The sequence below is a fragment of the Dipodomys merriami genome, unplaced genomic scaffold (genome assembly GCF_024711535.1).
Source record: "Dipodomys merriami isolate MVZ:Mamm:240054 unplaced genomic scaffold, mDipMer1.0.p SCAF_7, whole genome shotgun sequence".
NCBI lineage: Eukaryota > Metazoa > Chordata > Mammalia > Rodentia > Heteromyidae > Dipodomys > Dipodomys merriami.
Genome location: NW_027206290.1, coordinates 35,455,682 through 35,475,279, shown reverse-complemented (window position 1 = coordinate 35,475,279; position 19,598 = coordinate 35,455,682). Strand labels below are relative to the sequence as shown.

The window sequence follows — 19,598 nt, the reverse complement described above, 5'->3', positions numbered from 1 at the left end:
CTATGAAGATTAGATACTTTTTAGTCATAATAAATTATTTTTTTATTGTGAGAATCCCGTACAGAGGAGTTACAATTACTTGGGCAAGATAACGAGTACATTTCTTATCAGGCATTGTTGCCTCCTCTTTCCCATTCCTTCCCATACTCCCCCACCTCCTCCCACCCGATAATAAATTAATTTTTAACAATGCATTGTAGTTTTCAGAGTATAAGACTTGTAAATATTTAGTTAAATTTATTCACATTGTTGTGCAGGTCCTTGAGCTTGAACTCAGAGCCTGGGCACTGTCCTTGAGCTTTATTTTGCTCAAGGCTAATGCTTTATCACTTTTTACCACTTGAGTCACAGCTCCACTTTCAACTTTTTGGTGGTTAATTGGAGATAAGAGTCCTGTGAACATTTTTTCCTGAGCTGGCTTTGAATTGCAATCCTGAGATCTGAGTCTCCTTAGTAGCTAGGACTATAGGCATGAGCCACTAGTGCCTGGCCATATTGTTTTCTTTTTGATGCTACTGTAAATAGAGTAGTTAAATTCCTTTTGGGATTAATACTATTGAGTAGAAATAGGGATGCAGATGAAAAATGTTATAGTTACTTATCCTGATTGAATTTACTTTGCAAAGAAAAGTTTTATGATACTATATCTTTAAAACTTCAGCTTAGTCTATCTCTGTACTTAGTTTATCTCTGAACTTCAGACCTATTATTTCTATCAACTGTTCCTTACTTTTTTTCCCAGGTAGAAGACCTAGTTCATTTATCTCTCAATGTTTTGACAAAATGACTTCTGTTTAGTTTCTTCTGCATTCTGGAGAACTGTTAGATGGAACACTGGAATGTCTCTGGAACATCTGCCCACAGGTCAAATGAGACAAAATAATTTCTTATAACAAAACTGTTCTACTAGTGAGGAGCAGAACCCACCTGGCATTCAATACAACGTATTCTAGTTCTCATACTGAGAGGAGCATGATGTGAGGTCCAGTTACAAATGACACCGTTTATTATGCTGTTTGTGTGGCCTTCTTCTTGGTCAAAGATTTGCTTAGTTGCCATACCCTTTTTCTCCCTTTCAGAGTTCTGGTAAAGCTGTTTGGAAATTTTGCCCAAGGTTTTATTATGGAAGAGGAATGGGGTGAAACTTTCTTGCTTTCGTCTTGGCCTTTCATTACTTTCTTATCTGTCTAACTAGCTATTTACCTACCTATCTATATTTAGTACTGAAATTTGAAATCAACTTAGTTTTGAAATATTTGAAATCAGGCCCTATGCTTGCTCAGCTTGTTTACTTGGTTCATACTCTACTACTTGAGCCACTCCTCCTTTTTGCTGGTTATTTGGCAAATAGAGCCTAACAAACTTTAATATCCAGATAATCAGATCATTCAGATCTCTGCCTCTTGAGTAACTAGAATTTCAGACATGAACCACCAGTGCTTGGCTCTTTTGTTAGTTTATAAAAGGCTTTTTAAAGAGATGGTGCCTAAAATGTCTTAGTAAAGTGAGTAACTTGTTCATTAATGTAGGAAAAAAGTTAAAGGAATATTGAAAGACTACAGTAAAAATAAATATTAAAAAGTACTGCAAGGTACCTGAAAATACTAAAAAATAAAAAAAGGTTCTTGTTTCCTAGAACTTAATGGGGACAGCACACCTCAGTGACCTACCTGCCTGTACTGGATGACCTTAACAAATGTCATTTACTAATGTAGAAGGTTCTGTTAGCAGTGTAGCACATGAACAAACCCTCACATTCAGTATCACACACAGGAAAGTATTTTGATTCTGCCGAGACGATGAACTTCTGTCAGACTTAGAAGCAGACCTGTTATGAATGTTGGGGCAATTTATTTACTGAATGCATCAGTGGAGAGCCTGGCGTGGTGGTGCACAGGTGCAATCGCAGCACCTAGCAGTTGAGGCAGAATAGTGGGGAGTTCAATGCCAACATGGCCTACATAGTGGGTTTAAGTCCAGCCTAAGCAGAATAAAGCAAGCTAAAAATATAAACAAAACCAACCCAACCACAGAACAGATGAAAACAAAGCAAAAACAAACAAGTAAAAAGAAAAGGAAGAGAAAAAAGTGAAAATGGATATACCCAGGCTGTCTGAACTAATGTTGGGTATCAGTACAGGTTCTGGCCTTTGATACAAAGACTTTGGTGGCAGATGGTACTGACTGTGGTATTATCTCTTAAGCAGTTATTTCTCTTTTTTTTCTGTTTTAGTTTTCTGTACCATTTGTCTTGTATATAAGTTTATCTGATCTGTGGAAGGGAAAGGGAATCACAGAAACAGCAGGACAAGGGCTGAATTAATGCAACAATGATACTCACTAGAAATGAACTTTACAACTTGGGAGAGGTGGAGAGAGTGATAAGCATGAGTAAATGAGGGAGGGGGTAATATACTCATTACCTTACTCATATAACTCATTACCTTACTTATATAACTGTAACCCCCCTGTTCATCAGCTTTATAATAAATTTAAAGAAAAAGACATTTGAAGTGCTGTTGTTCTGGGCTAAAGAACTATAGAATCTGGAGCTGGTTTTTGAAGAGTCTGCTACTAAAAACTTTAATATGAAATTCATCTCAGTTCAAAATCTGTATGAGTTTCTTGGTTTTAATTGATTTATTTTCTGATACATCTTAAGGAGACATTTTATACTCAGTAGCTCAAAGAAGGAAATAATAACTGAAAAGCAGAACAAAAATGTTGTTAAATATAAGTCTTTTAAGATTCTTAGCTCTCAAACCTAATAAAAGGACAAAGCAGACCCTTGAGTGAAAACATGGTGGTGAGGATATCTAGCACTGTGTGTGAATGAGACAGAAAAGTCTGTGCTAAATACAATAACTATATATATATATATATATATATATATATATATATATATATATATATGTAAACCTACTTAACTAAAGACAGTTATAAGTGAAATCTTGGTTACACAGCTGAAAATTTGCTTAGAGTAAATGTGCCTGATTTCTGACAAAATTACTTTCAATAGTGATTTATTAGTACTGCCGAAAAGTATGAATGACATTTTCAATAGGGTAACACATTGCCTTTACTCATAAGCTTTCCAATAATTATTATTGGAGGCTGAATGTAAAAAGTTCTGTAGTTCTGCTCATTGAACATAAGTTTTGAAGAAAAAAGACCAGAAGAGAAAGCCTATGTTTCTATGAAAAGTTAAACTTTCACATCAAAGAACATGATGATTTAGCACATTGTTTTCTTCTTGTGATTCTCCATTTGTTGCTGATGTGGATTGGTTAGTTCTCTGATTCACTCACTATGACGTTCGTCTTGTTTCTAGAAAGAGAATGTGGAAATAAAAATCTTGTGCAGAATAAATTAGGATGAACAAATTCAGTGTATGCCTAAACAAGCAGGTTGAAAGTGAAACTCCTTTGTACAACTACTTAAAGACAATAAAATAAATTTAATAAAATAAAAAGAATTTGTTCAATAAAAGTGAGATAAGTCCCCCCTTTTTTATATCTAGCTGAAGGCATGGCTGAAGTCGTAAGGCACCTGCCTAGGGAGAATGAAGCCCTGAGTTCAAACCCTAGTACCATCTCTACATCCTACATTCTTGCTACATAATTAATATAAACAGGTACTTTTCCTCATCATTAGAAAATCATGCTCAGAAAATTATTATTTAAAATATTGTTGTTGCCTTCCTGCATCATATAAGGTGGACAAAATAAAACAAAAGCTCATATAGGACCAGGGAAAACAGGAAAATACCTACCATCTGGACACACTTCTGGTGAATAGAGTTAGGGAGTTTTCCTACTTAGGAGGTTGGTCAGAGACATGAAGACACAGAATATTGCAAATATAAAATACCTATGGACCTTATGAAGGAAAGTAGTCATGTACAGCATATTTGCTTGTGTTAGGCCCCATAGCAGTTTCTATTATGAAATTATAATTTTCTCAATTGAAAAAGATGATTGGATCGTTTTCTCTCACTAGATAAAGATTGATATTTGATACATATAATGCACCTTGTGTGATTATTTATTGTTGTACATTGACTGATTTGTAAAAGACCACTAGCAATCATTAACTAGAAGTGACAGGAACATGAAAAAAAGGAAATCTTTAGTTGGTTTTCTGGTTGCAAATTTTTCTTACCTGGACCAATAGCACTAACTTGAAATTTCTGTCATTTATCCCTGCTCATTGGATAAGAAAATTGAGAAGACACAATGAACTACCTGGATTTTTAGAGCCAGGGCCTGGTCTTTCTCTCCTATTAATTGAGCTCTAACCTTCTTCATATTCTCAGTCAATTGTTCTACACAGTTCTGAAAAGTCTGTTCTTTCTCTTCCATCGTACGCTGGTATCTTCATTGTATTTCTTCCACAATTTTTTGTGTAGCCTGTGAATTTTCAGCCTTTGCACACTCCCCTGAGAATAAGATGGATAAAATAAAGTAATATTACTATATTCTTCTCTTTTTATTCAAATGTTAATTATGTTGATATCTTTATCTATCTCTGTGATCTATTTCACAGTGCTAGAATTTGAACTGAGGGCCCAGTGCTTCCTAGGTAGGTACACTAACACTTCAGCCATGGTCCCAGCCTTTTATGTTTAAATATTTCTCAAGTGGGTCTTTCGTTTAAGGTCTGGTTGACCTGGAACATCATCTTCTTATTTATGCTTTCCAGCTGGGATGACCAGATCACACCACCACACATGCTGCTTTTAGTGGTCCACATAGGATCTTATAATGTGTTGCTTGGCTGTCCTATAATTATGATTCTATTCCATCCCCTGAGCAGTTAGGATTCCAGACATAAACCACCATACCTGGCTCTGAGGACAGTAATTCTTCTAGTGTGACATACTTTCTCATGTTTAGGTAGAGCTTTGAAAGTGAAGTCAAATCTTTTGCTATTCTTGTACTAATTTAGAGATCAGACTTGGGTCTGAGGAGAGGGTTGTGGTTACTCTTGGGCTTTATTGACAACAAACATCAAGCCTTGGCTTAATATAGTTGCTCTTCTGAGTGAAGCACTTCTGCTAGGGCTCTGGAATGTGGTCCCTGCCTACATCTTCTATATATAGAATGCAGTCTAATTGTTATGGATAGTCCTTGGTAATGTGAAAACCATTATTTTGAGGAATTTACATTTGCTACTAAATTTCAAAAAATATAAAAAGGGACAATCCCCCTTTAAGTTTAGCAGAAATGACTCCTTGACCAATCTTTACCTAAGGAATACCTATGCCAAAAACATACTGTTCACTTTCTATACTTTTGTCTGTTTTCACAGAATTCATACCAGAGAGGATGCCTAGAAGTAATTTGTAGATGAGGGGACAAAAGGCTGCCTTAAACAGGCTACCTGATAGTTTCCTATTCTAAAACACAAATCAACAGCAAAATATATACCTCCTCCACAGGAAATGTGAATGACTTGGTATACAGGATGTGTGTAAGTTCACTAAAATCATTAGTATTAGTAGTTTACATAAACAAGAAAGGAAAGCTTTTACATATCTCATTTCCTTTCCACTTCAACTCCATTTTGGCCAAGTTTAAGGGCCAATCTATATGCAGACACATTTCATGTTCAAGTCCAACCGTTTGAAGCTTGGAAACTGATCATTGCATCTGTAGCATAACAACAGGCTCTATGAGAAGCAAACTTTGATCTTTGTATATTTTACATTATAATACCTGACTGTTTCATTTCTCTATTCCTTTCCATGTCCTGAGACTGTTTCTTATACTTTCTTCTTTCTTCATTGATTTCCTCCTGAAGACGTTGCTCTTATTCCTAAATAGGGAAAAATATAACTAGGTTACATACATAAAATGATTTTACATAGATTGCTATGTAACTCTCAAATGGCATTCTCTTTCATTCCTTAAATAAATCTACTAGATTTTGAAATACCACTGTAACTTCTTTCTTCACTTGGTGTTAATTCCCCTTGAGCCCTCCTGTGTTTGCTATTATTTTTATAGAACTTCTTTCCATCTTCAGAAGAGGTTTATTCATATAGTCCTTGAAATACTATAGCTCCAGAATTTATCCTTGGGTTTCATGTATAATTATCATAGTTGTCTGTTGTTTAACCTTTTGCCTTATATGAAATGGATTTTCATCTCACAATCATAACCTATAGGAAGATTTCTACATGGTGCTGGAAAGCAGGGAGTTGTATGATCCTGAAATTTATTTCAAGCCTGGGAGAAAGAATTGAGGAGATCAGAAGAAGAGCTATCCAGAGAGTACTTCTGGGCAGATGTCTGTCATCTTCATGTATTTAGAGTAAGGCCCAGAGAACAGGTGGGGAATAGTGGTATGGACATTTATCCAGAGTGTTCAAGGAAGAGACGGTTTCTGAGAAAGTTTTCCTATGTTATCAGGGTATTCCATGAGGTTATGACACTGTAGGTAACTAAAAAGAAAACCACTATGGACTCCATGAGGCAGAAAATAAATGCTATTATTCTATGAGGTATGAGACAGTCAAGTCCTTAATTATTACTTATTTGTTTTTAGGTCTGCTAGTGTGGCCTGAACTCTGGGGCTGGGCGCTGTCCCTCAGTTATTCAGCTCAAGGCTAGAGCTCTACCACTTGAGCCACAGTGCCACTTCGGCTTTTTTTTTTCTGCTTATGTGGTGCTGAGGAATAGAACCCAGGGCCTCATGCATGCAAGGCAAGCGCTCTACCACTGAGTCACCTTCCCAGCCCAATTATTACTTATTACTTACTTAAAGTGTGATCATACAATAGTTTCTGTGCCATTAGTCAAGAATACAAATCTGTAGCATATGCAGAGCTTGTTTTCCTGGATCTTTTCAATTGATGGTTACTTAAGTGGAGTGATGTCATGACTCAAACTTCATGAGGAAAACTTGTTTGTAGAAGACATTTAATGAACATGCATAGACTGGCAGGGATAGATATGTAAAGAGAATCAAATCTATAGGAAAATGCCTGGCTGTTTATGAACTTTATTTGGTTCTAGATCTTTATTCTCTGATTTGTGTATTGCAACCATTAGAGTAAAGAAAATTAGGCAAACACATGAAATACCTACAGTTTAAGGGCAAGATTCCTGTCTTCTTATGCTATTAACTGAAATCTTTCCTGTTCTGCTTTCCAATTCAACAACTGGACAAGTTCCTGATAATTCTTTTCTTTAGTTTCCATTATCTCCTCATACTTCATTTGTACTTTCTCCAATGGTTTTCCCCTTGCTTGTGCAGATTCGGCTTTTGTCTGATCCATTGAGGAAAAATAAACACAAAGAAATGAAGTATACAGAATTAATAATGTTGTTTCCTCCTTCTTCAAACACTTATTGTCTATTTTGCTATTATATAGAAGAATTTCACCAGGAGAACTGTTCCTTTTGGGGTGATCATATTGCCTCTGATGTATTATTTCACATGAGACATGGCATGAGAAGTGAAGACTATCTGTTTCTTGCTCTGCTCTAGTTCAAAGGTCCAACGTGACTTAAATCTGAGAATGAGCACTAATAACTCCAAATACTAATATAGAGATATGAAAAAACCTTCTCTGATATAGGTACTTCCACAGATGCCAGATCTTTCTTCATCCAGGGTCCATGTGGTACATTTTCCCCACTGAACATGAGCTATTTATTTATTTATGTCGTTTCCTTTTGTGTTTCTAGAGATTGAACCCAGGATATTGCACTTGCTAGGCAAGCACTTTTCCATTGACCTACATCTCAGACATGACTATTCAGTTATTAACTGTACACAGTCTACAAACTAAAATGAATATGCTTTGGCATTGATGGTTAATATAGACTTCTTATTAAATTCAATACCTGTGATCTATTGGCCACTGGCAGTAGTACTACCCTACTGTGCCCCAAAAGTTTGTTAACTACTTATGGCATACATATTTCCTTGAGTAAGAGCATGGGGTTGAGGAATCTAGAAGTACGATATGGATGAAGATGTAATCTACTATCAGGAGGAACCCAATAGCTCTCCATTATAAATGTACTTCACTTAAATAATTTATTATATCCTATAGTATAAAATGCTGATGATTTTAAATATAGGATCCAGGAAAGTGTATATCAATCAATTAAAATGTAGGTAAGAATAGGGGCTGGGAAGGTGGCTCAGTGGTAGAGCGCTTGCCTTGCATTCATGAGGCCCTGGGTTCGATTCCTCAGAACCACATAAACAAAAGGAAAAAAGCCGGAAGTGGTGCTGTGGCTCAAGTGGTAGAGTGCTAGCCTTGAGCTGAAGAGCTGAGGGACAGCGCCCAGGCCCAGAGTTCTGGCCCTATGACCAGACCCCCCCCCCAAAAAAAATGTAGGTAAGAATTAAATAGATAATGTTAGATGATAACAGATTGCTTTCTCTATTTTATCTTTGCAAATTTTGTGGCTTAACAAATGTACAAGTGTGAATTTCCAGTGTAGATGTGTAGCAATCATATGAGGTTTCAGTGTCTTTCAGTGTCTTCATTACATTTGGACTTGGATGTGAGGTTATAGAAATGGAAACTAAATCCATGCTCTAAACATTTTGTGACAATTATGTATGTGTTAATACATTTGTCTCTATATCTCCTCTCCATATAGTAGATGTCCACCTGAAGTCTTCTGTTCTCCTCTTTGAATCCCTCCTCAGGTAGTTGTTTCTGTTCCAAAGAGGAAAAAGGAATATTAAAGATTATAAAACTTATTAATACATTCCATATTGCTTCAAATATTTGCTGAAGAACTTTAACATTTGACCTTAAATTCTGTCCTCCATCGGTTTCATTATCCATCTTTCTCTGAAGTCTTCTATACTTGTTACAATTTTCTGTTTTTCTGTTAAGTTTTTTAAAATACTTTTGCTGTAAAACAATTCTGGAATCTTTGAATATGAATGGAATTCATTGCAATCTAAATGTTTTATTAGAAACCAACAAAATGGATTGTGCAGGATTATATTCTACATGCAAATGGCTTGTAATAGAGAGTTGAAATAGGAAAGCAATAAAAGTGGTGTTAGAATATATGGGCATGAGCATTTTTTATTCTGTATGATTCTGTAACCTTTCTACTGTGGTTTTAATTCAGATTGTGAATGCTAAGGATATAATGAAATACCCGGAGTTTAAGAGCAATAGTCTTCTCTTGAATTGCTAATAACTCTTCCCTTTCCCTCTCCATTTTCTGAGTCAGCTGTTTTATATGTTCCTGATAACACCTTTCTCTCTGTTCCATAATCTGCTCATTCTTCTTTTTTCTTTCCCCAGCAGGTATGCAGTCACCTGTATAGCTTCAGCTTTTTACATACCACTGAAAAGGAAAGGCAGAGAAATGTTATGCACGATTGCAATGTTCTACAGGCTGGATAGTAGTGTTCCCTCCAAACTCTATTTAGAAACCTTCTTAAATTATATTTTTATTATATTTAAGTAGTTGTACAAAGAAGTTACCATTCAGCAAGTCACTTTATAAATGCAATGCATCTTGGTCAATGGAGACTTGTATTTTTTGATTTATATGATGATTATAGATTTATATCTATATTATATAGATCTGTATACAGAGATCAAAGTCTCTGTAATGAAGTTATTATGTTTTAAGAAAACAAAGATGAATACTCCTTTGAATATATGTCCAAATTGTGATACAGCAAGATCATATAGTTGTTCTATTTCTTTCATAAGGAATGTCTATAATAATTCTCAGAGTGACTGCACTAACTTAAATTCTAGCCAATTGTGTATGAGGGTTCCTTTTTCTCCCCTTGCGTTCTTGTTGCTGAGTATGGTGAGACTGAATCTCAGTGTAGTTTTTAGTTACATTTCATCTCTGGTTAAACATGTAGGCCATTTCTTCCTTTTTGTATCTATTGGTCATTTATAGGAGGGTGAATGGAAACAGTGAGAAAGTTTTAATATGATTGAAACACTTCATACAGATGTATAAAAGAGAGTAACAAAACTCAGAAATGGACTCATTACCTTGCTCATGTAATTGTAACCCCTCTGTACAGTATTTTCACAATAAAAAATACTTATTTAAAAAAGAGTAACAACCCTTTGCCTCCGGACTTCTCTGGGGCCAGCAGCCGCCCGACCAGGGGCCCAGGGCCGCGGGCTCAGCCGAGGACCAAGGGCTCGGTGTCCAACCAGCAGTTTGCAGGTGGCTGTGCTAAGGCAGCAGAGAAGGCGCCCCAGGAGGCGCCTGGGGACGCCGCTCTGGCGGCCGAGGAGCCGCAGCTGCTGCACGAGGCCAGCATCTGTAAGTGGTTCAACGTGTGCATGGGGTTCGGCTTCCTGGACGTCTTTGTGCACCAGAGTAAGCTGCACATGGAGGGCTTCCTGATTCTTCTGCCAAAGCATCAACCACATGGAGGCCTCCTGTGCACTGAAGGCTCAGCGGTCCCCAGTTCCCAGGGAAAGCCTGCCTACTTTCAGGGGGGAAGAAGAAGAGATCCACAGCCCTGCCCTGCTCCCCGAGGCCCAAAATTGAGCCACCAGATGCCCCTCAGTAGATGAATGGATCAAGAAAATGTGATATCTCTATATCATCTATCTATCTATCTATCTATCTATCTATCTATCTATCTATCTATCTATCTATCTATCTATCTATCTATCTACCTACCTACCTACCTATCTAGTGGAATTCTATGCCTCCATCAGAAAGAATGACATTGCCCCATTTATTAGGAAATGGAAAGATTTGGAAAAAATTATATTAAGTGAAGTAAGCCAGGCCCAAAGAAACATAGGTCTCATGGTATCCCTTATTTGCAATAACTAGTATATGTCTGGGACAAGTAAAAAAGGTAAAAAACTATGTACATATGACCGGATAAGATGATGTTAAGCGAAATGAACCTCAAGATAGGGACACAAGTGGTTTTTTTCTTTCTTGCTATTGTTTCTAACGTATTTATAATGTACTATGTGATTTTTTTTCTTTGTATGTTCCTCTCTCATGGTATAACCCCTGTTTACACTGTATTTGATGTCAGTGCCCTGCATCTTGTATATACACTTCTCTAATTTGGGGAGGGGAAGGGAAAAAACAAAATGTTTAAATTGGGATACAAGTTGACCCATTGTAACAACGAGATGTACAAGACACTATGTTGAAAAACAAACTTTATAATTTAGGTGGTTGGTTGGGGGTAGTGTAGTTGTGGAGGTGGGAGGGAAGGGATGGTAGGGGAAAAACAAAGGAGGTAACAATGCACAATAGAAAATGTACAGTTACTCTGCTCATCTAACTGTAACCCCTCTGTCCAGTATTTTTACAATAAAAGTATTAAAAAAATAACTGTGAGGAGTACACTTTTGTTGCCTGTGCCTTATGTCTGGGGCATTCTGTTACAGCAGTTCATGGGGAAAGAGACATAGTATGGCCTCTTTTCCTTCCATAATTCTTTGCTTTTTGTTACTCTTTGAAGAAAAAACAATTCCTGGGAACATTTTTTCCTTAGGTGTAACTATTTATGTCAGTGATTACTTATGCTGCACTGGAAAATGAGCTATGCTCTCTTTATTATTCTTGTTGTGGTTATTAATCTCAGTTTTAACCTAGACAAACACTTAAACTTTGAAGAAACTATGTGAGTAGTGTTCTGGGTTATCTCATCTTCAATATCCTTTTCTTTGGTTGTGAGAGCCTGGTCTATTTGTAGGGTTGTGTTAGATATCACTTCCTTGGACTTCAAGTATTTCTTCAGGACCTCGTCAGCCTTAGAGTCCAGAGAATAAGATGTTAGTAGGAGGGAATGTTTCCTTTAGTGAAGCTTAAGAGAAGCTTAGCTTCTCTTCTCCCCATAATTCTCTGCCACAAGAATGGACAACTTCTTTCAACTGTCCAGTAATATTAACCTACTATGTATAATCTATTATAGGAGGTTAATCCTCAGAAACAAACAAAGAGATTGTTCATTTTGAGTCAGGTCTCTAAGTCTGGAGTTATTGGTGTCATAGTCCTATATGTATTTAATATACTAGAGTATGAAGTCTTCATAGAAAAAGCAAATTGGAGAAATGGGGAAGGGAGAAGGAAGTATGGTAGTAAAAGTATCAGACAGGGAAGGAAAAGATGATGTTATTTGAATGTTTGGAGCTGGCTCTTTTTAAAAGCCAGTTTTATAGCTACATTCACTACATTCACTAAATACTACTACATTCACCTAAATGACTATCTGTGGATTACATCATTGAAATGTCAAATATTCAGCTGTAATAATATTCTAGCATAATGTTTAATCTCAAAATTTAATTATAATTCAACTTTAATTGAGCATATTCTTTTTGATATCTCTATTACAACAGGAGTCCTATAACCCTTTAGCCAATAGGAGAGAATGCTGTGTGAATTGGAAGCCAAACTCTCTGCAGCTGCATTGCGGCTGTGGGCACATTGGTTTCAAAGTGCTCAGCACTTTCCCAGAACACACAAGTGAGAATCTTGCTTACTTGGATCCCCTTCCTTTGTTCTTTAAGGTACTTTGCTATCAACATTTCTATCTTTTCAATGAAGTTTGTAAGCTCTTGGCCTAGAAAAAGTCCTCATTTCAGATCTTCTAGAAGACAGAAAAGATCTTGAAGTAATGCCCTGCACCGATCTGATGAAGCATCCATATTGTGTTTATAAAATTCATCCCACCTTTTTTTCTAGTTGAGACTTCAATTTTAAAAAAAGGAGTAAGGTTATGACCATGTAAAATGTTAGTAAGACTTCAGAACTTTTAGAAATGTCTGAAAAAAATGTGATGTACCCCAGAAATCTAAACATAAATAAGAAGAACTATGTTCATCTTTTTTTTTCTGTTCAGCAGTATTAGAGCTTTCTCTAAGCCACTTGAGCCCTTTCAACTTTAGATTATTTTTCACTTCAGGTCTCTCATATTTTTCCCTGAGTAGTTTAGGACCATAATTCTCCTATCCATGATTCACATATAGCTTGGAATTTAGTCATGTACTAACATGGCTGGCTTGTTGAAATGGTGTCTGTTAATTTCTTTTTTTCTTTTTCTTTACCCTGCTCACCCTCCCCCAGCTGACCTTAAACTTTAATCTTTCTGACACCTAAGCAGTACTGATATGGGTTATCATTTTTTTTTCTTGGAAGTCCCTTTGTTGTGGAGCTGATGCTCAGAGCAGATATTTTAAAATGTATGTTAAACATATATAGTTAAATTTTGCTTTTCAAATCGATGATTGGACTAAATGGGATAAACGGAGTCAAGGATAAGCCCATTGAAGAGAATTGAGAGTACAAATTTCATTTCTTTTGTTTAGTATAACAAGTCAGTCTGATAACAGTGGGTATGTAACTTGATTGTGAGCATTGATGATCAGTCATCATTTATATGTGTTTAAAGAGTATCGATTAGAAAATTGCCTTAGTGTCTTACAAAAGTAATTCACAAAATTAGCTTACAAATGATTAGCATTTTGATCACAAAAGGTCCTTTTACAAATTGCTTTCTTCAAAATAAATGTTAGTACTGTTCCATCTTCTGTAACACTAAGCCATATAAACTTGAGAGAAAATTACCACCAATTCCTTTTGAAATGGATACTCCATATCCTGGCCTCTCTCTTACAGGCCTTGTTCAGGTCCAGCAGTTCCTGTAGGGTGTCTGTGGGGGAGCTGCACCTTCTGGTTCATCTGCTGGTCATAGTGAGCTACTATGGGCTTTTGCATTGCAGCTGAGTTCTCTATTTGGGCCAAAGAAAGGACTGCATTCTCAATGCAAGGCAGCATGGACATAGCTCTGCACCAGGCTCACTAGACCTGAAAATAGAAAGAAAAAAATGTTTACTTCTGTCAGACTGAAAAACATTCTTCATTCTTTGATATTCAGAGCATGTCTGTGACCATTTACTTCCCTTATCAATAGCTTTAAACATACTCAAAAAGCCTGGAACAAAGGCAGATTATTAGGTTTCTTAAATTTTTTTTAATTTTAATTTTATTTTCAAGATGATGTACAGAGAGGTTACAGTTACACAATTAAGGTAATGAGTACATTTTTTTTTTGGTGTGTTGCAGGGCTTGAACTCTGGGCCTGGGTGCTTTCCCTCGGCTCTTCAGCTCAAGGCTAGCACTCTACCACTTGAGCCACAGTACCATTTCCAGCCTTTTCTGCTTATGTGGTGCTGAGGAATGGAACCAGGGCCTCATGCATGCAAGGCAAGCACTCTACCACTGAGTAACCTTCCCAGCCCACATTTCTTGTCTAACTTGTTACCCTCTCTTGCATTTTTCTTCCTCTTTCTCTCCCTCCCAATCCCCCACCCCCAAGTTGTACAGATCATTTCCAACATACTGTCTTGTGAGTATCGCTGTTGTATAGATTCCCATTTTGTCCTTTGTCTCACAATTTTGTTGTTTCCCTTCCCTTCCTTAGTTCAGATAAATGTATATGTAATACCCAGGGTACCAAAATCAAATAGAGTGACAACGAATTTTATATTACTTACAGAAGATCATTCCATTCTGTACTTGCCATAAAATGTCTGTATATTCTTCTTATCTATTATTTGAATCTATAATTAATTGCAAACATCTCATTCAACTTTCTGTGCTTCTATATTCTCTAAATTTTTATTGTATTAACTAGTAGTTTTCAGTTTATATTTTACTTTGTTTTTGTTGGTTGTGGGTCTTGAACTCTAGGCCTGGACACTGTCCCTAAGCCCTTTAGTGCTTTACCACTTAAGCCACAGTACCATTTCCATATTTTTTCTGGTGGTTAATTGGAAATAAGAGTCTCACAGACTTTCCTGACTGGGCTGGCTTTGAACCATGATGCTCAGATCTCTTCCTGAGTAACTAGGATTATAGGTGTGAGCCACCAGCACCTGGCTTTATATAATTTTTTTTCAAACAATCTGTTCTTGCAGTTGTATTTTAAGTTTTTTCTTTCTTCTTTCTTTCACTTGTACTCTGGGCCTGGGAGTGGTCCCTCAGCTCTTTAGCTCAACTCTAATACTCTACCACTTAAGCCACAGCACTACTTCCAGTTTTCTGAGTGGTTTATTCAAGATTAGAGTCTCATGGACTGTCCTGCCCAGGCTGGCTTTGCACCATGATCCTCAGATCTCAGCCTCCTGAGTAGCTAGGATTATAGGTGTGAGCCACTCATGTCTGGTAAGTTTTTTGTTTTCTAAATTATTAATTTCTGCTTCTTTTTTAATTTTTATTTTTTATTGTGAACATACTGTACAGAGGGGTTACAATTACATGGGCATTAATTTCTGCTTCTATCTTTGTGTGTTCTATACTTTTATCAGAAAGAAGGACACTGCCCCATTTGTAAGGAAATGGAGGGACTTGGAAAAAATCATACTAAGTGAAGTAAGCCAGATCCAAAGAAACATGGATTCCATGGTCTCCCTTATTTGTAATTAGTATACATCTATGATAATCTAAGCAGATGAGCAGAAGAGCTCATCCAAGATGACCATATAAGATGATGCTTAGTGAAATGAACTCTAAGACATGGGCACAAGAGCTTTTTTTTCTTTGTTGTTGTTCTCAATATACTATGTGATTTCTTTTTTCTTTTGTGTTTGTCCCCCACTATGGGGTTTATCCCCTGTTGTCACTGTATTTGATTTTGGTACCATGGGAATTGTATATATGCTTATCTGAACTAGGGAAGGGAAGGGGAACAACAAAATGGTGAGACAAAGGACAAAGTGGTAACCTATGCAACAGTAATACTCACAAGATAATATGTTGGAAATGGGCTTGTGGGGGAAGAAAAGTGGGAGAAGATGAAGGAAGGGGTAATACGTTAAACAAGAAATGTAATCACTACCTGACTTATGTAACTGTAACCCCTCTGTACATCACCTTGACAATAAATTATTTTTAAAGTAGCACACACAAAGATAGAAACATCAGGTTTTAAGTCAGACATAATGAAACAGAGAGACACTGAGGTAAAGATCTACATATGGCATAATTTATTGAATCTAATTTATACTCAAGCATCCCAAGCATAAGATCTTCCCTTTTTACATCTGTTTTAGTCCATTGTACCATGCCTTATTAATCTTTATCAATATCTGTAAAACAAGTAAGATATTTTAACCAAAAGCAATTTTTGCTTTGGTTTATTCATGATTAGTATTGCCCAAAGAACAATGAGATGACCTTGATGACTCCTGGAAGAGTTTTAATTTTTGACTAGTTGAAGATCTATAAACAGAATTCTGTTACCTGATGCACAAAATCAGAATCTAGCTCATTATCATGCAGGTTCTCCAAGTTTTTAAGTTTCTTCCATTCAGTGGGTGGATAGAAGATAAAGCATTTCTTCCTTGGAAAGAACTTTGGGATACAGAGTTGGGGCAAGTTGAATTTTTCAGCTTCCTCATTAGTACCTGGAGAAATATGTTTAAAAATGAGTAGAAGTAGCTAGTAGGGTGTTTTAAAAAATATTTCAGGGTGCCACTTAAAAATGTGCCATTTAAAAATGTGCCATTAAAATGTCTTCAAATAAAGATTCCTTTCAACACTTATGGTTGGCTATGTATAGCTTCATAAAACCTAAGTAGAGAGATGGAGGCAATCTAATAGGATAAAGGGAAGCAAAAGAAGCTTGTTACTTAATGTAGTTAAAATTGAGTATATGAACATATAATAATCAAGAATCACTTCTTAGGAATAGAATAGATCATAAAAATAGAAAATTGAGTGTAAGTACACACACAAGAACATGATTTTTCTTTATTTTGTTTCTGTTTTCCAATCAGCAGTCCCTTTACCTTGCTTTAGCTTCAGCACATTCTCCAAGTACTCATCTGCTGTGATGGATTGTCCATTTACTGCTAGCTTCAGAGTCATATCTTGCAAACTCCACACAAAGTCTGGAAAGAAGCTCACGAACTCAGCTGAGTCTTCTACTTTATTCTCATCAATTGAAGACTGATCTGATTTGCTCAGTGAGTTCTGTCACATAGCTGAGTAGCTAATTAAAGAAAATGAGGATAAATGTATATACAAGGCACAGGGTATCAAAATAAAAAACAGCAACAACAAGGGATAAACCAAAAGGAAAAAAAACTTAAAGAAAAAAAAACTTCACAGTACGTTAAAAACAAAAACAGAGAAATAACAATAAAATTATCTTGTTTGCATATCTTAGAGTTCATTTTGATTAGCAGCATTTTATATAGTTATATGTACATAGCTATTGAGCATCATATATGGTTATGTGTACATAGCTATTGAGCATCATTTTATATGGTTATATGTACATAACTATTGAGCATCATTTTATATGGTTATATGTACATAGCTATTGAGCTATTGTGTTCCTCTGCTAGGACTATCCTAGCAATAGACTAATTCTTACAAATGAAGGGAACCATGGAGCCTGTTTCTTTGGGTCTGACTTAGTTCTATTTCCTTGATTTTGGTACCCTGTGTCTTGTATATATGTTTATCTGATTTGGGGAAGGAAGGGGAATAACAAAATGGCAAGACAAAGGATGAAGGGCGAACCAGTGCAACAGCAATACTGATAAGACACTATGTTGGAAGTAAACATTACAACTTGGTGGGGAAGGATGGAGGGAGGGAGGGAAAGTGGGAGAAAACAAGGGGGAGTATAACAATTTTCAACAAGAAATGTATTCATTATGTAACTGTAACCCCTCTGACATCACTCTTACAATAAAATAAAGTAAAATACTTTTTCTTTAAAAAAGAGAAAATGAGCAGCTGGGAAGGTGGCTCAGTGGTAGAGTGTTTGTCTTGCATGCAAGAGGCCCTGAATTTGATTCCTCAGTACCACTTAAACAGAAAAAGGTGGAAGTGACATTGTGGCTCAAGTGGTAGAGTGCTAGCCTTGAGCTGAAGAGCTGAGGGATAGTGCCCAGGCCCAGAGTTCAGGTCCAGGACTGGGGTGGGGGGAGGAGAGAGAAAAGAGAGAGAGAGAGAGAGAGAGAGAGAGAGAGAGAGAGAGAGAGAGAGAGAGAGAGAGAGAGAGAGAGAGAGAGAGAGAGAGAGAGAGAGAGAGAGAGAGAGAGAGAGAGAGAGAGAGAGAGAGAGAGAGAAGAATAGTTGGATATTGGTGATTTGCTCACCTGGCTTGTAATCCTAGTTGCTCAGGTGGCTGAGATCTAAGGATCGTGGCTCAAAGCCAGCCCAGGGAAGAAAAGTCTGAGAGACTCTCATCTCCGGTTAACCACAGAAGACCTGAAGTGGAGCTATGACTCAAGTGATAAGAGTGCTAGCCTTGAGCACAAAATCTTAGGACAGTGTTCAGGCTCTAAGTTCAGTCCTAGTATTGGTGTGTATGCATGCTCTCTCTCTCTCTCTCTCTCTCTCTCTCTCTCTCTCTCTCTCTCTCTCTCTCTCTCTCTCTCTCTCTCTCTCACACACACACACACACACACACACAAACACACACACACATACACAAGAAAACGAGGAAAAATAGCAGTCTTCCACCTTATTTTGATTCCATATATTCCTACACTTAATTTTGGTTTAACCTAAGTGTAAATCATTTAGTAGGCACTTAACTGTTCCCTCTGCATTAGTTACTTTTATATTTTTAGGTTTTCTCTTTTTGGGCTGGGATCTAGAGTCATGGTTTGTTCAGCCAGGTCTCCCTTCTGACTTTGTGCTACTCTGGACCACAAAAAGGATACTGAAGTTGGTCTATGGCCTGCTGGTTGATGGTTCCCATGCGGTTGTACATGAAGGTGCTGCTCAGAAGTATGGCCAAGACAAAGATCCAGCAGTGATTCTGATTGTCACCCTGGAAATCAGATCAGTTTGAGACCAGGATTAGGCTTAGTTCATTCTTATGCCTTTCTCCAGGTCACCAATGGTAAAACTAGGCTCATCTACTTCAGGGTTTTCTACATTAATTATAAAAACCTATGTTATCTTTAGAATCTACAGAATGGACTCAAATGCAATAAAAATATTGTCGATACAGTATTTTTACAGGCGTTTAATATATTTTGATTCTTAATTTTAATTTACACTGTTTGTCATGATGCTTTCTTACAATTATTGACAAATGATAACAGAATAACCATGAAGGTTGGTAGTTATTCTATGGTCTTAAATACCATTAAGATTTAAACAAATTTTTCATTTTTATGGCAACTTTAAATTACATATTACATATAGTATTGTTCTTGCTCTTTAACGTGGTAGAGTGCTAGCCTTGAGCTGAAGAGCTCAGGGACAGCACACAGGCCCAGAGTTCAAGCCCCACGACTGACCAAAAAAAAAACAACAACTTTTTGACAGTCCTTGGATAGAACACAGGACCTTGTACATCTGAGGCAAGTGCTCTACCACTGAAGAGCATCTCTGCCTATTGTACCTGTTTGGTTGAGCAGTTATTATGTACCTGAAATTAATTTAACTTATCAATTATACAAAACACTATTGGGAAACAAATATAAAACTCTTTTATTCATTTGACAGATGGAAAAGCTGAGTTCAAAGAAATTTCAGTAACGTACTTAATATCACAATAGCAACAGTTAAACTATGATTCACTGACACAAGGATTTTTGTCTTATTAATCTCCTTAACCCTGGTTGCTAA

General features: G+C 36.8%; 1 protein-coding gene and 1 pseudogene across 1 annotated transcript in view; one reads left to right on the top strand and one right to left on the bottom strand.

Annotated features, from left to right (window-relative positions):
- The window catches only part of LOC138816535 (guanylate-binding protein 7-like), a 96,742-nt gene that overhangs the window by 43,835 nt on the left and 33,309 nt on the right, over positions 1-19,598 (top strand). The gene's annotated exons all lie outside the window — the stretch shown is intronic.
- Positions 1-19,598, bottom strand: part of LOC138816760 (guanylate-binding protein 1-like) — a 28,420-nt pseudogene that overhangs the window by 4,429 nt on the left and 4,393 nt on the right.